At 38.0% G+C, this 15939-nt stretch overlaps 1 long non-coding RNA gene across 1 annotated transcript in view; it reads left to right on the top strand.

Moving 5' to 3' along the window:
- Nucleotides 1-15650, top strand: part of LOC138839407 (uncharacterized) — a 213115-nt gene extending 197465 nt beyond the window's left edge. Inside the window, exon 3 of the long non-coding RNA XR_011375965.1 lies at nt 15427-15650. This is a non-coding gene — a long non-coding RNA (uncharacterized lncRNA). The remainder of the gene's footprint in view (nt 1-15426) is intronic.
- Nucleotides 15651-15939: the final 289 nt, after the last annotated feature.

Below are 15939 nucleotides of genomic sequence, written 5' to 3'. Positions count from 1 at the left end.
ACACACCCAAATAAACAAACTCCCAAATGAGAATGGAAATATCACCATAGAAACAACCAAGATTGAGAACATTATAAGGGAATACTTCTCAAACGTTTATGCTAATGTCTGAGAATCTGTAAGAAATGGACGGTTTCCTAGCTAATATTGACATGCTGAAACTAAACCAGGATGAGTTAAACCAACTTAACAGTCACATATCAAGAATCAAAATAGAATCAGCAATAAGAGACCTCCCATCTAAGAAAATTCCAGGTCTGGATGGATTTACAGTGGAATTCTACAAGGCGTTCAATGCACAGCTCACACCAATACTCCTCTAACTCTTCAATAAAATTGAAAGAGAAAGTTCATTCTTAACTCTTTTTATGAAGCCATCATAACTCTCATCCCTAAACCAGTCAGGGATTCATCAAAGAAAGAGAACTATAGACCCATATCATTGATGAACATCAATGCAAAACTTTTCAACAAAGTTTTGGCCAATTGACTTCAACAGCTCATTAAACAAAATCATACACCCTGATCAAACCAGATTCACTTCAGGGATGCAAAGCTTGTTCACTATATGTAAATCAATTAATATAATTTATCACATCAACAGGAGCAAAGGTAAGAACCATATGGTTATATCAATAGATGCAGAAAAAACATTTGACAAGATCTAACACCCTTTTTATGTTGAAGGCTCTGGAAAAACTAGGAATCCATGGAGCATTCTTCAATATAATAAAGGCTGTATATGACAAACCTGCAGCCAGGATTCTAATTAATAGCGAAAAGCTAGAGCCATTTCCTCTAAACTCAGGAACTACATAAGTATGTCCACTTTCTACTTTTCATGGACTTAGTATTAGAATGCTTAGCTACAGCAATAAGAGAAGATGCAAACATAAAGTGGATCCAAATATGGAAAGCTGAAGTAAAACTCTATTTGCAGATGACATGTTCTTGTATTTAAAGAATCCCACTGACTCCACACCCAAATTAGTTGAACTGATTCAAAATTTTGGCAAAGGAGCAGGGTATAAAATTAACCCTCAAAAATCAATGGCTTATAAGTTGATGTTAGGTGAAATTAACCCCAAGATAAGTATTCAAATGTTTTTTCTTTAATGTGATTGTTTCTAACATATTTATAAGATGATTTATTTGTTGGTTTGTATGTCCCTTCCCTATGGTATAAGCCCTGCTCTCACTGTATTTGATGTTGGTATAATTTGTGGAGGGGAAGGGAAAAAACAAATTGTTTAAATAGGGATATTTCATTGCAACAATGAGATGTACAAGTCGTTATGTTGAAAAACGAACTTTACAAATTTGGCAGGGGATGGAGGTGGAGGGGTAGGGGGGTGGGAGATGGGAAGGTATGGGAAGGGGAAACAAAGGAGGAGGCAACAATGCTTGATAAGAAATGTACTCATTATCTTGCCCATGTAATTGTAACCCCTTTGTACAGTATTTTCACAATAAAAAAAATCAATCACTTTTCCATATGCCAACAATGAGAAGAGTGCAGCTGAAATCAGGAAAGAAACTCCTCTTGTAAAATCCCACAAAAAATAAAATACCAGGGAGTTAAGTAAAGAAGTGAAGAACCTCAACAATGAAAACTATAAAAACCTGAAAAAGGAAATCAAAGCGGAACTTAGGAAGTGGAAAAACCTCCCATGCTCCTGGATTGGAAGGATCAACCTAGTGAAAATGGAAATACTTTCCAAGACTATCTACAAATTCAATGTGATACCTATCAATACCCCAACCTCATTCTTCAGTGAAATAGAAGAAGCAATCCAAAAATTCATATGGAACAATATAAGACCCGGAATAGCAAAAACGATCCTAACAGAAAGAACAATGGTGGAGGAATATCAATACCAAATTTCAAACTCTATTACAAAGCCATAGTAATCAAAACAGCTTGGAACTGGCACAAGAAGAGACCTCAGGACCAATGGAATAGAACTGAAAACCCAGAAATGAACCTACAGACCTATAGCCATCTAATCTTTGATAACAGAACTGAAAAATAGAATGGAAGAAAGACAGCCTCTTCAGTAAATGGTGCTGGCAAAATTGGTTAATCACCTGTAGAAAAGACAGCTAGATCCTTAGATATCACCCTGCAACAGAATCAACTCCATATGGATCAAAGACCTTGGTTTCAAAGCTGACACCCTGAAAACATAACAGGAATGATTAGGAGAAACCCTAGGTCTCCTTGGCACAGACCTATATTTTCTTAATCCAGACCCAGAAACACAACAAATCAAAAAAAGATTGGACAAATGGGATTGCATGAAGTTGCAGAGCTCCTGCATCGCAAAGGACATAGCTAGCAAGATCAATAGAAAGCTCACAGATTCGAAGAAGATCTTCACTAGCCATACAACAGACAAGGGGCTCATATCTAAAATATACTTGGAACTCAAAAAATGAAATTCCCCAATAACAAATCCTCAAAGAAACAACTGCTTGATAAACAAGTGGGCTGAAGACTTAAAGAGAAACTCCGTTGAAGAAGAAAGAAGGATGGCCAATAGACACATGAAGAAATGCTCAACCTCTGTAGCCAAAGAAAAAATGCAAATCAAAACAACATTGAGATACTACCTCACCCCAGTTAGAATGGATATGATCAAGAACTCTAATAACAACACGTACTGGAGGGATTTGGACAGAAGGGAACCTTACTTCATTGTTGGTGGGAGTGTAAACTTGTTCAACCACTTTGGAAGTTAGTATGGAGATTCCTCAAAAGACTCCACATAGAGCTCCCCTATGACCCAGCAGTCCCACTTTTGGGCATTTACCCAAATGTTTACAATCAAGACCACACTAAAGCTACCAGCACAACTATGTTTATTGCAGCATTATTTACCATAGCTAAGATCTGGAACCAACCCAGATGCCCCTCAGTAGATGAATGGATCAAGAAAACGTGGTATATATACACAATGGAATTCTATGCCTCCATCAGAAAGAATGACATTGCCCCATTTGTTAGGAAATGGAAAGACTTGGAAAAAATTATATTAAGTGAAGTAAGCCAAGCCCAAAGAAACATAGGTCCCATGATTTACCTTATTTGCAATATCTAGTATATGTATGAGTCAATCAGAAAAGGTCAGATAAGGTGATGTTAGGAAAATGAACCCTAAGATATGTATTTTAAATGTTTTTTTTCTTTCATGCATTTGTTTCTAACGCAATTACAAGATTATTTCTTTGTTGCTTTGTATGTCCCTCCCCCACAGTATAACCCCTGCTTTCACTGTATTTGATGTGGGTATAATTTGTGGAGGGGAAGGGGAAAAACAAGTTATTTAAATAAGAATACAAGCCGGGTGCTGGTGGCTCATGCCTGTAATCCTAGCTACTCAGGAGGCTGAGATCTGAGGATCACGGTTCAAAGCCAGCCCGGGCAGGAGAGACCATGAGACTCCTATCTCCAATAAATCACCAGAAAACCAGAAGTGTAGTGGTAGAGCGCTCGCCTTGAGCTGAAGAGCTGAGGGACAGCGCCCAGGCCCAGAGTTCAAGCCCCATGACCGCCAAAAAAAAAAAAAAATAAGAATACATGTGGCCCTGTTGCAACAATGAGAAGTACAAGTTGTCATGTCAAAAACGAACTTTACAACTTGGGGGGGGAGGATTGGATGGGGGAGAGGGAGGATGGGAAGGGATGGGAAGGGTAAACAAAGGAGGAGGCTACAATGCTTGATAAAAAATGTACTCACTATCTTGCCCATGTAATTGTAAACCCTCTGTACATTATTTTCACAATAAAAAAATTTAAAAATAAATAAAAAGCAACAATCACTGAGAGACTCTGTTCTTCAGACCTAGGGACTTAATGAACAGCACAGTAATTCTTTTGCTTTAGCTTTTATCTCCTATATATCCAACATACCGTGTTGACACATACTAAAAAAGCATTTCATGAACAGCCTGTTCCCCCCAGCTAAAGTACTAGGGATGTGTGGTCTAATACAAAAATATCTGTCTGGCATGGCATCCCCCTATTCCAGCAAACCACCAATGGAAAAATTATTCCCCTATCTCTCACAGTTTCAGAGGAGCCAAACAGAAACAGATATTCCATAGCATCTCTTCTTGCAGAAGGTGATGACTGTACAACGATTCATGAAAACAGGCCTTTGACTCTACTCCACCAACATTAAATAAAGTGATGTTCCTCTGAATCCCCTACTTGGATAATGTTGACAAGAAGAACAGGTTTCTGATCTTCTCTCTCCTCTCCTCAATGCTATTGTACCCTCCTATGCAGAAGTAGGGGATATCTCTGGGGTGATATTTGAAATGCTGAATAGCATAGCTGATTTTTCATGCCCCTATCAATCTGATAAAGGCATGTGTCACTTCAAGTTGCTGTCAGGGTAATACCAGTGTGTCCAGAAGGAAGTGTGCTTCTACCTCTGCCTAACATAAACAAGGTGAGACAAAAAGGAGTGAGATGATCTCATAGGAATTGAAATCCCACATCATGGCAGCAGGGCCCAGTGGAGAGTTGAATCTATGTACCTACACAATGAGATTGAATGATAGAATGTAGATTGGAGAAGTTGGCATCCTATTTTCTCCTTTATGATGCCAGTTTAGTCCAAAGGGCAATTGATCCTACAATATGCATGGCAGCAGTGAGAGAAAACATGGCTGTGCAAGGTGGTGAAATGAGGCCCCTCCCATATTCTGGATGAGAAGGAATCAGAGGGTGCTGGAGTTACATACCAAATCTGTTGAAGATGATCTCTCAAACTCCCTGACAAAATGCCAGTATAACTAAGAAGGCAGCAGTGCTTCCATCTTGCCATCTACAAAGGTATGGAGGGATTTAGTCTTCACAGTAGAAGCTGAATATACACACACACCCATATCTGAACAGTACCCTTAAATATGGACATTATTTGCTATAAAGAAAATTAATGTCCAGCATCTCACAGCATTATACCCAAATATCCTAGTATACAATTGAAAATCATTTTAGCAAGAAAAATGCAATTTGAATAAGAAGATATTCAACATTCATAAATAATGAGGTGACACAGATTATTTGAGAAGGACTTTAAAGTACCAACCAAAACATGCTTCAATAGACAACAGGAAACTACTTTTTGTGGCACTGGAGTTTGAACTCAGGGCTTTTAGCTATCTAGGCAGATGATCTACTATATGAATCACATTATCAGCCCTTTTTGCTCTCAATATTTTAGAAATAGAATCTTACTTTTTTCCTTGGCTTGCCTGAACCATAATCTCATTATTTACACTTTCTGTCTTGGTTTGGATGACAGGGCTGGCCACAAAGTCTTAATTCTTCTGATCTCAGCCTCTCAAGTAGTAGCCACCATGCTTGGCTAATACTCGTGTGTGTGTGTGTGTGTGTGTGTGTGTGTGTGTGTGTGTGTGTGTTTGTGAGTGTGTGTTGGTCCTGAGGCTTGAACTCAGGGCCTGAGCACTGACTCTGAGCTATTTGCTCAAGACAAGTGCTCTACCACTTGAGCTACATCTCTATTTCTGGCTTTTTCTGTGATTAGTTGGAGATAGGAGTCTCTTGGACTTTCCTGTTTGAGCTGGCTGTGAAGTACTCAGCCTCCTGAATAGCTAAGATTTCAGGCACGAGCCACTAGCACTGTGCAAAAACACTTATAACAAATGAAAAATGTAGCATGAAACTGAAAAATGTTAATATTAAATGTAAAATATTAAGAAGTTTATATCATGGAACTGACAAATTTGTTTTATTTTTTATTGTCAAGATGATGTACAGAAAGGTTACAGTTACATAAGTAAGGTAATAATACATTTCTTGTCAAACTTGTTACTCCTTCCCTCATTTTTCTTCCACTTTCCCTCCCCCCAAACTCCCAAGTTGTACAGATTATGACAAATTTATTTATTCAAAAACTTTAAAAAGATCCACAGACAGGCTCAATAGTAGGCTGCCTATGAGACATGAACAAATCAGTGAATTTGAACTTAAGGGTAGGTCAGTGGAAATTGCCTAATCTTATTATTTTTGGGGGGGGGGATCCGGTTGTGGGGCCTGAACTCTGGGCCTGGGCGCTGTCCCTCAGCTCTTCAGCTCAAAGCTAGCGCTCTACCACTTGATCCACAGCGCCACTTCCGCCTTTTTTGTTTTTGCTTATGTGGTGCTGAGTAATCGAACCCAGGGCCTCAGGCATGCAAGGCAAGCGCTCTACCACTGAGCCACCTTCCCAGCCCAGGAAATTGCCAAATTTTAATACAGAGGGACAATAAGCTGATAAATAATTAGAGTGAAAAGAGGCCAATGAATGGTGAACAATGACAAAATAAAACTCACATTTCTGTTATCAGAGTCTTGGAAGACAAGGAAAAAGTGTCAAGCTGAAAAAGTCAGTTTGGGAGCTCAAGGTAAATGCTTCTGAAATAGGGCAAATACTTAGATATACAGACTTAAGAATCTATGTGTATCCCAAGTAGGATAAATCCAAAGAAACCTATTCCAAGATTTCATGATAAATTTCTGAAAACTAGACATAAAGTAATCTTGGAAAAGTCAGAGCAAAACAAGAAACTATGAATAAGTAAAAAAGTATTCATGAATTTGTCATCTATAATCATGTAATTCAGAAGAAAATGGCACAGAAAGAACTGTCAACACCCTATTCTATATGTGACTAAAGTATACTTCAAACATGAAGTTGAGGGCCAGGGATGTGGCTTTGGGGCAGTGTGCATGCTCAGTGTGCATGCTTAGACTATTGGTCTAAGTCTCAACACTAAAAAGGGTGAAAGGAAAACAATGTTGAGAAAAACTAACAAGATTTGTTGCTAAATTTTATAAACACAAATGAAATAACAATAAAAGTTTTGGAACTTCAGGAAGGAAACAAATAATAGAATGGACCAAATGGAGGTAAATATAACCTCATAACTGGGGTTTTAAATGATAATTTAAAATTTTGTTAAAATCCTAATTGGATTTTGATAATTATAAGAAAAGTTATAACATCATTTAATGTGGCACCAAAAATATGGGAAGAAGAAAAAAAATATATGCATGTATATACATGCATATTTCAACCACTACAAATATATATTATTAATTATAAAAACAAATACATATAAAAGTAGAAATGGAATTCTATTAAATGCTCAAGTGATCCAAACAGAATCCTTGAAAAGAATATAACAGAAACAGAATAGTATACAAATGCAAAACATCCTTAAGCCATATATATATATATGCATATATATAATTACTTTAAGTTTAAATGGTAGAAATGTAGCATTTAAAAGACTCTTCAAAGAAACCAATAGAATCAATAGTCATTCCTCATTTCCACCCCTTTTCCATCCATCCCTAAAAATCACTATCCCTACAACTTTCTATGTGCATGGTTTTACCTATTATAGACATTTAACAAAAATGAAATACTACTGCATGTGGAACCTTTTCACTAACATCTTTTACTTAGAATTGTGTTTTCAAGATTCATCCATGTTGTGGCATACTCCTCTATTTTTAAGCTATTATGTATTGGGAATATGATATGGTACCAGGGATTAGAATAATCTCATCAGGTGCTTTATTTAGTTTGCACATCAAAAAACCTTTGGCAGTAAATAAGATCATTACTATCTTAGATGAAGAAAATGAAACTCAGAAACATTAACAATATGCTCAGCATACCACAGCTTGTAAATGGTTGAGCCAGAAATTAAGCCCAGGTTTGACGCCAGAACTCATGTTCCTTCCACTATGCTTCTGTCTATTCAGTGTCCAAAATACAATGGAACTGTTCCAAAAGTCAATTTAAAATCTTCCCAGTGACTAGTGATAATCATTTTTTTGGCTATGACAATAATATTTAGGGTCCTATTGGCTTCAAGTTAGTTCTTTTGCAAACAGGAATGACTGGTTCCCTCTATCCATGAAAGCTGGCCTTGCCGAACTGGGCCTCCCATATTTTGCATTTGTTGCCATTTCTGCAACAGATCTGGCCCATATGCTTGCCTATCTATAACAAACAACTTAAGTGTCACCAAATCTTTTAGACTTTAGATGAAAGGAATATATGTATAGTATAGTTAGCATTGTTTTAGGTAGGTTCTCATACTTAATCAATGCAAATTAAAGATTCCGTTTGCTGCAGTTATATCTATTTTCAAGAGAAACCCAGATGTTCCAGAGAAAGAGTGTTTCATCTTGTGAGTTCTTTCTAGAGTTGCTTTTTTAAAAATCTATTTTTCTGAAGTGGTGAAAAGAACATTTTAAAATTTCCTCTTACAGACCTGAGAGCAGAATATTTGTTGAGCAAATAATGTGCAGTTGAGCAAAGCAGCTTAGGTAGCCAAATTTTCAGTTGTTAATTTGATTTTCTTAGATTGTCAACTAGTGTAAGCCATCCAGGTAATTTGCTGCATTGAATCAAAACAAAATTTCCTCCCCAAGCCCTTACAACCTATTTTTATTGTTTGAAATGTTACCTAACAATAGCTTTCTCTTTTCAACTCCAAATTCTGCACCATCTGTTAAGAGAGTGCCTATTTTGAATGTAGTGTCTCATACACCCTATCATTCGTATAGCTCCTGGAAGAATCAGGCCATTTGGAGAATGAAGCCTGTTATTGGAGAAGGAGAGAAGAAGAAAATGTGGAATTATGTTCTTCAATGGATTTTTTGAAACCAAATAGCATTCCTGTCATTATCTATCCTTTCAAAATCATTCTGCCTTCTAGTCTGTAGCTGGATTTGGGCCTCGTTTCAAAGTCTTAGAAGCATCCTTGCTACATTGAATTGCATTTTTTTTTTTTTTTTTTTGTCGGTCGTGGGGCTTGAACTCTGGGCCTGGGCGTTGTCCCTTAGCTCTTCAGCTCAAGGCGAGCGCTCTACCACTTGAGCTACAGCGCCACTTCCGGTTTTCTGGTGGTTTTATTGGAGATAGGAGTCTCACGGTCTCTCCTGCCCGGGCTGGCTTTGAACCGTGATCCTCAGATCTCAGCCTCCTGAGTAGCTAGGATTACAGGCGTGAGCCACCAGCGCCCAGCTGAATTGCATTTTGTGTGTAAGCCATTGATCAGAGCCCAGTATTATCAAGTGAATGGGGAGAATAACAGAAGTTAAGTATTCAAACTTGAATGCTCCAGCCAGTGAGTGAGATTAGTAAGTAGGCTAAGGAAGTAGTCTTACCTTTTCACCTTCTTAACATCAAATAATGTCATTAAGGGTGGTTGCCTGGGAAATAGGAAGTTCTGAGCAGTAATGGATTTTTGGCTATACTCATGCCAATGAATAAAGATTTCATAGAATAATGGAGGCCAAGATGGGAAGATGTGGAGAGCTTCCTCTTCCATCTAACCATCTTAATCATCACTTAGAGCCAAATCAAGGCACCTGAGTTTCTGTAATGGTTTAATTTGTGTATTGGTTTGAATGTGTCAGCTGTTCTGTCTTGGGACGTTATAGAAACTTAGTCTGTGAATCACTTATATCTAAAAGTGTCATGGTTTTATGTGTTCATGGGAGAATGTTGCCTTGTGTACTGTGTGGACAGTGTCCAGAATAGTGCAACATACAGATGGAGGTTTGATTGGAATTATTTGAAGACATAGTCATTTGTCCTCCATGTACAGATGTTGCAAAAGACAACACTAACCAGAAACACAGATATGTCTACGTGGCAAACTGTACTTAAATTCATAAAGTAAAAATGTAATTTGTCCTGACCATGTTTGAATTTTATCAAGAATAGGGAACATTTAGCTCCCAAAGGAGGAAGAATAGACTTGAAGTTTATTTTTATTTAGTTCACAAATCAGCTTTTAAGAGATGATCCTATTTATATGTGCAGTTCGGAGCAAAAACACGACATTTAAAGTGTTTTATGACAAAATGTTAAAAAAGAGAGAGATGATGTTTTTCTGTGACAATGTTTATCTTGGCAAAAGTGTGATGATTGTGATGGCTATAACAATAATGGCTGCCATGGCTTGACTACTTACTAAGTGCTTGATGTTATTTTAAGGGTTTTACATATAAGAACTCATTTAGTTCTCAAAAGACTACTTTCACCTACACAGCTTAATTTAGGGTTGCTCCTTAAGTGAGAAAAAGGAAGTCTTTAAAGAGTGATTGCACTACGTAACTTTAAATAGAAATTAAATTCTGTCCATTTTTGTCTAGTGATAAAATGTAAAAGACTTTTAAAAAATACTGTTCTATCTCCGCTTCTTGAGCTTTGAAAAGCATCAAATTCTTGTCTTTTCTGTCCCTTCCCCTCCGTTCATTCTTTCCATGTCTTTTGTTCTATTCTCATCCTCTTCATTCTTTCTACTGTGGCCAGGAATACAAAGATAAAAGACCCTGTTTATTTAAGTATGGACCTTGTTTATGTCCTGCAAGAGGTGAGGTTGCACAACAGGCCAATTGAAATTTAAATTACTAAGGGAATTTTTCAAGGTATACAACCTCATGGTGTTTGGAGTAAATAAGCTCAGATAGATCCTGACCAAGCTTTAGGTAGCTTTTGATTATCTTTCACTATTCTCTTTTACATATAGAATACTTAAGGTGTGTGTGTGTGTGTGTGTGTGTGTGTGTGTGTGTGTGTGTGTGTGTGTGTCTGTGTGTCTGTGTGTCTGTGTGTCTGTGTGTCTGTGTGTCTGTGTGTGTATGTCAGAGTTGAGGGTAACAATATTAGAAATGACTCCCATTTTTACCTTGTCATCCAGCACTTCATTTCTGAACTATTGCTAGGTATATGCCCAGTGCCTAGCCCTCAAAGACCTGGTGATGAAGAGTCAGGATGAAATAGATTCTCATTTTCAAAGACATAGACTGCTTTATTGTTTAACTATCCTGATTCCTAAAAACAAAACAAATGTACTTTGATCCAGAGGATTGACTTTGTAAAGCTCTTAACATTCTAATAAAAATGTGTCTTTGAACATTATGAAAATGAGATATACCAGTGCTTGAAAAATGAGTTTTAACCAAAGGCAGATCAAAGACTAAGACGGATCAATTTCTGAGGCTTCCTCCAGGTTTGACTACAACCCTCTTTGAACATTAAGCAGATACTGTTTATCTGAGGAGATAAGCAAACAAGCATATCCAGGCAAAATTAAATAGACCTAACATGAACTCCTTTTAAAGTAAACTGACTGTTTACTTTAAACATTTTGGTCTAAATTATTCCAGGTAACCTACAAGGATAAACCTCCTTATTAAATAGAAGGATGCATTAAAAAATTAACCCATTGTAGTTGGTGGTTCATGCCTGTAATATTAGCTATCAGGAGTTTGAGATCTGAGGATCATGATTTAAAGCTAGCCCAAGAAGGAAGTCCTTGATACTCTTATCTGCAATAAACTACTCAGAAAAAGAAAACAGAACTGGCTCTATGGCTCAAGTGGTAAAGCTCTGGCTTGGAGCAAAAGAAGCTCAGGGACAGCACCCAGGCTCTGAGTTCAAGCTCCAGGAATGGCACAAAAAAGAAAACTCTTTCTCTTAAGCAATGAGTGTATTCCTCTAACATCCATCTTCTAACAAGTACAAGTACTAGAATAATAACATGGGCTTGCTTTACAATGTCCAATGCAGATTGCTTACTGAAGTAAAAATTAGTCTCAAGAATTCCTGTACTTAGGAGGGAGAAGAGAGGATGCTGAGGGAGGAGAGGATAAGTGAAGGCAAAGACAATGAGACCAGAGAGACCAGGAGACAGAGAGCGAACTATATTATGTATCTGAGAGCCTCTGTGTGATTATGGCAGGTGAGTACAAATTAGGAAGTAAATGAAGAATCTTATTGCTATGGTCAGAGTTCCATGGACTGAGTCAGTGTAAGTCCTCTTCCTGTCATGTCTCATCACACTTTCCCCCATTGAATGACTGCCCTGTTTCTCTTCCCCTGCTTTCTATCATAATTGCCTGTTCGGGGTAATACTTAATAGCTGGCTTAAAAAATACCCTCCTGAACTGGAAAATAGAGAAATACAGAAAATCAGGAGTGTATGAGAGTTAGCCTGAACTCTTCTTTTTATACCTGGAGCCTAGTGATAGAAAGCACCTTGCTCAGAGATGTACAGCTTGTTAATAACTGACAGGTTGTCCCTTTCCATGTCCTATTTAAAATGTAATCTGATTTTAATGTTTCAGCTCAAAGCAGTGAGAACACCTGTGGTGGGATTACCCCATACTGGTGTGGAGTAATAGATGAAAAAAGATTGGAGCAATTTTATGGCTTTCAGTAGAAAGATTGTCCATGTTTTGTGCAGTAGATTGGTTCTGGCTGTTAAGGTTTGCCATTTAAGGGATGCAGTAATGAGATCCTGTGCTTAGTGAGCATGTGATTCTAGCTAGTTATGCCTGTCACATCCCTAAGCTATGTGTGCTATTTTCCATAGATACTGTCTCTGGTACCTTCACAGACAGAAGTGCAAAGAAGTGTTTTCTTGGGAAGAGAGGAGTCTATTGCAAGCAGTTTGCACCATTTCATTGAGCTCATTTCCATTCTTTTTTTTTCTTTCTTTTTTTTTTTTTTTTTTTTTTTAGCAAATTACTGGTGTGATTTTCTCACACAAATGGAAAGAAGCAGTTTTTGTTAAAAATGTATGGGGCTGTTCACAAAGAAATTCACAGTAGGCGGCCATCCAGGAATACAAGAAGTCACATTATCTTTATGCTTTGCTTCCTAGATTCTAGCTGGAACTTAATATACTAAAATAGGCCAAGTTGGCTTCTGTCATAAGTTTATGAGAAAATTACAGAGGCAGAACTCAGACTACCTTTCTGTGTTCATGATGCAAGTTTTAGTATGGTTCAGTGACCTTAGAGTTGAAAGAACTATACAGATTATCTATTATAATCTATCTCTTGACAACTACTTTCTTCTTAAACAAATTTATTAAGCTCTTTTAAGCTCTCTTCTTACCTAGGCCTGTCTTAGCCACTGTCCTATGTTCAGATTTTTAAATTCAGTCTTAGCAAAAATTCCTGCTCAGTCATTTCCCTGTACTTCATATCTGATCAGGTTTTTCATCTCCCACTCTAGATAGCTAGGGTCTTGGACCACCTATATCATGGATTCTATTGGGCCAATTTGGGAAGAATCTCCCTACTGTTGACATCTCTTCTTTGTGATTTCTTCATATACTGGTCCTCATTGGCTCTAAATCTTTACTTAGCTTTGTTATATTCAGAATTGAGCCCTATCCCTCTGCCTATAATGTAAGTCTTGAATAAAGTCTTCCTCTACCATTTTACCAAGTGTGAGAATGTTTCTTTTCTTTCTTTAATTCTTTTTATTGTGTCCTTAATTGGGTAAGAAGCCAGACTTTGCTTGAATTCTTTCAGTGACAAGAAGCTCGTTACTTCAAAGTTAACTGTTCTGTTCAGATGATGTGAAAAATTGAAACAGTGATACTAATTGGAAAGATCACACTATTTTTCTGTCAAAGGTCAGATAATTTGATATTAGGTGAAATGAACCCCAAGATAAGTATTCAAATGTTTTTTCTTTCATGTGATTGTTTCTAACTTATTTATAAGATGATTTATTTGTTGCTTTGTATGTCCCTTCCCCACAGTATAAGCCCTGCTCTCACTGTATTTGATGTTGGTATAATTTGTGGAGGGGAAGGGAAAAAACAAATCGTTTAAATAGGGATACAGGTGGACCCATTGCAACAATGAGATGTACAAGTCGTTTTGTGGAGAAACGAACTTTACAACTTTGGCGGGGGAGGGAGGGGGGAGATGGGAAGGAATGGGAAGGGGAAACAAAGGAGGAGGCAACAATGCTTGATAAGAAATGTACTCATTATCTTGCCCATGTAATTGTAACTCCTGTGTACAGTATTTTTACAAAAAAAAGACCTAAGTTATCTGTTTTCTTCTTTATAAGCTTACTTTTATTCAATTAAACAAGAGAGATGGGGTTAGGAAGTTATTCTTAGTGAGGAAATAGTGTATGTATATAAGAAGATCCTATGCCATATGTTTATTTTCAATAGAAGGTAAAACTTTGACTCTCAGATGTCAAAATGAATACACAAATCAGGCAGCTGCTATAATTTTTGAAAGAAAATCCAACATCACATCTTTGTATGCACTTATATGGACTGAAGAAATATTGAGATAAAACAACTAGACAAACTATTTCTTCAACAGTTGAGAGAGCATGAACAAAATCACTGTTGTATATAACATAATTTATCTGTCACTTAGTTATCTGCAATTTGTGAAGAATTGCAAATATAATTCACTGACAGTAAGCAGGGCTAGAACTGGATAACACATTGAATAGGATTCAATCCTGTTTTCAAATATTTTTGAATAACTCAAAAATTGTATAGCTACTGTATATTTTAACATAATAAATGATTATACAAAGGTAATCTAAGGCTAAAATATGGGTGACTCAACTGAGCTAAGAAATTTAATCAAAGAATAATAGAAGGGATACCATTGATCAAGATGCATTGTATTAATAAACTGACAGGGTAAATTGATAACCCTTCGTACAGCTACTTAAAGATAACTCATAGAAAAAAGGAGCAGTAGCTAGTCACAATGGCTCACACCTGTAATCCTAGCATCTTGGATGAGATCTGAGGATGTGGCTGCCAGGTTGGGCAGGAAAGCGGAGGAGACTCATCTGTATAAGAGAACCAGAAGTGGAGGTATGGCTCAAGAGATAGAGTGCTAACCTTGAGCAAAAACAAAGCTCAAGGACATTGCCAAACAATATTAAGATAAAGCAACTCAGTTATTGCTTTATTGAGATCAATCAATCCGAGTTCAAGCCCCAGGACCCATATAAGAAAAAAAAGAGTAGTAAAACAAAGCTTTTGTTTATGCAAGTATACATTACAAATTCTTGGCTTTCTCTTCCAGAAGTTTCTCCCTCTTCCTCTCTACACTCTCCATCTCCATTCCCCACAGGTTTCAGGATGGTGATTTGAGGTTTGTTAACCATTCCCTGTTCAGGGACTGGCTGGCTGGCCTAACAATGACATAGGGTGTGGCTGCTCTGTCCTGGGTGGGCATATATTTGAGTGTCTAGACACCTGGAGGCCACACTGCTCCAGGCCACCAAGAAGAAGACATGATGATGATCACAAGGAGCAAGGCTGACACTAATGCCCACAAGGGAACCTCACTCCATCGAGGGCAATCGAACAAACGCAGGAGAAGGAACAGCATGGCTTTAAGATCTAGGAAAGGAAAGGTGAGGTGACCTATAGCAGGCCCCCCTTGTTCCCCTTGACTTCTTCCCCAAGATCCTCCCTGTCCTCCTCTGGCACAGAATGTTCCCAGACCTCACACTTCCTCTAAATTCCCTGTTGCCATCTCCGCTCCAGCCTCTTTTCTCCATCCAGTCCCTTCCTAACAACTTCCTGTCGTCCTCCCAGGTCCGGATATCAGCCCGGAAGGGTCTCAAGTGCCGTGGCCATCATGTGATGAACAAATAAGCTGTCAGAAAGCCCAAGAAAGGAAGATCTCATTCAAATTAGAATAAGGCCAGGGGTTTACTTTATCATCATCTGCAACATTTCGACATCCCTGGCTATGAACATATGGCAAGCCCTCTACCTTTCTAATAGGGACACGGATTGGTTAAAATAAACTCAACATGGTGATGATGCAACATGTGTTTCTGTGTGCTCCGTGTTGATGGGGAGGTGGTATTAAAGCAAAGCTGTGTTTCTCCAACTAGAAATTCTTAGCTTCTTCTTCTAGAAACTTTCTCTTCCTTACCCTCCACACCCCTTCGACCCCATCCCCCCAAGGATGGTGCTTTGTGATGTGCTAGCCCCTCTCTTGTCGGTGATTGGCTGGTTAAGCATGACTTGCTTACGTAACAGTGAGTAAGGGCATGGCCACCCTGTCATGATGGGCGCGTACCTGAGTTTCCTGGCCCCTGG

The sequence above is a fragment of the Dipodomys merriami genome, unplaced genomic scaffold (genome assembly GCF_024711535.1).
Source record: "Dipodomys merriami isolate MVZ:Mamm:240054 unplaced genomic scaffold, mDipMer1.0.p SCAF_3, whole genome shotgun sequence".
Taxonomy (NCBI): domain Eukaryota; kingdom Metazoa; phylum Chordata; class Mammalia; order Rodentia; family Heteromyidae; genus Dipodomys; species Dipodomys merriami.
The sequence above is the reverse complement of the archived record's forward strand: the minus strand, read 5'-3'. Positions and strand labels throughout refer to the sequence as shown.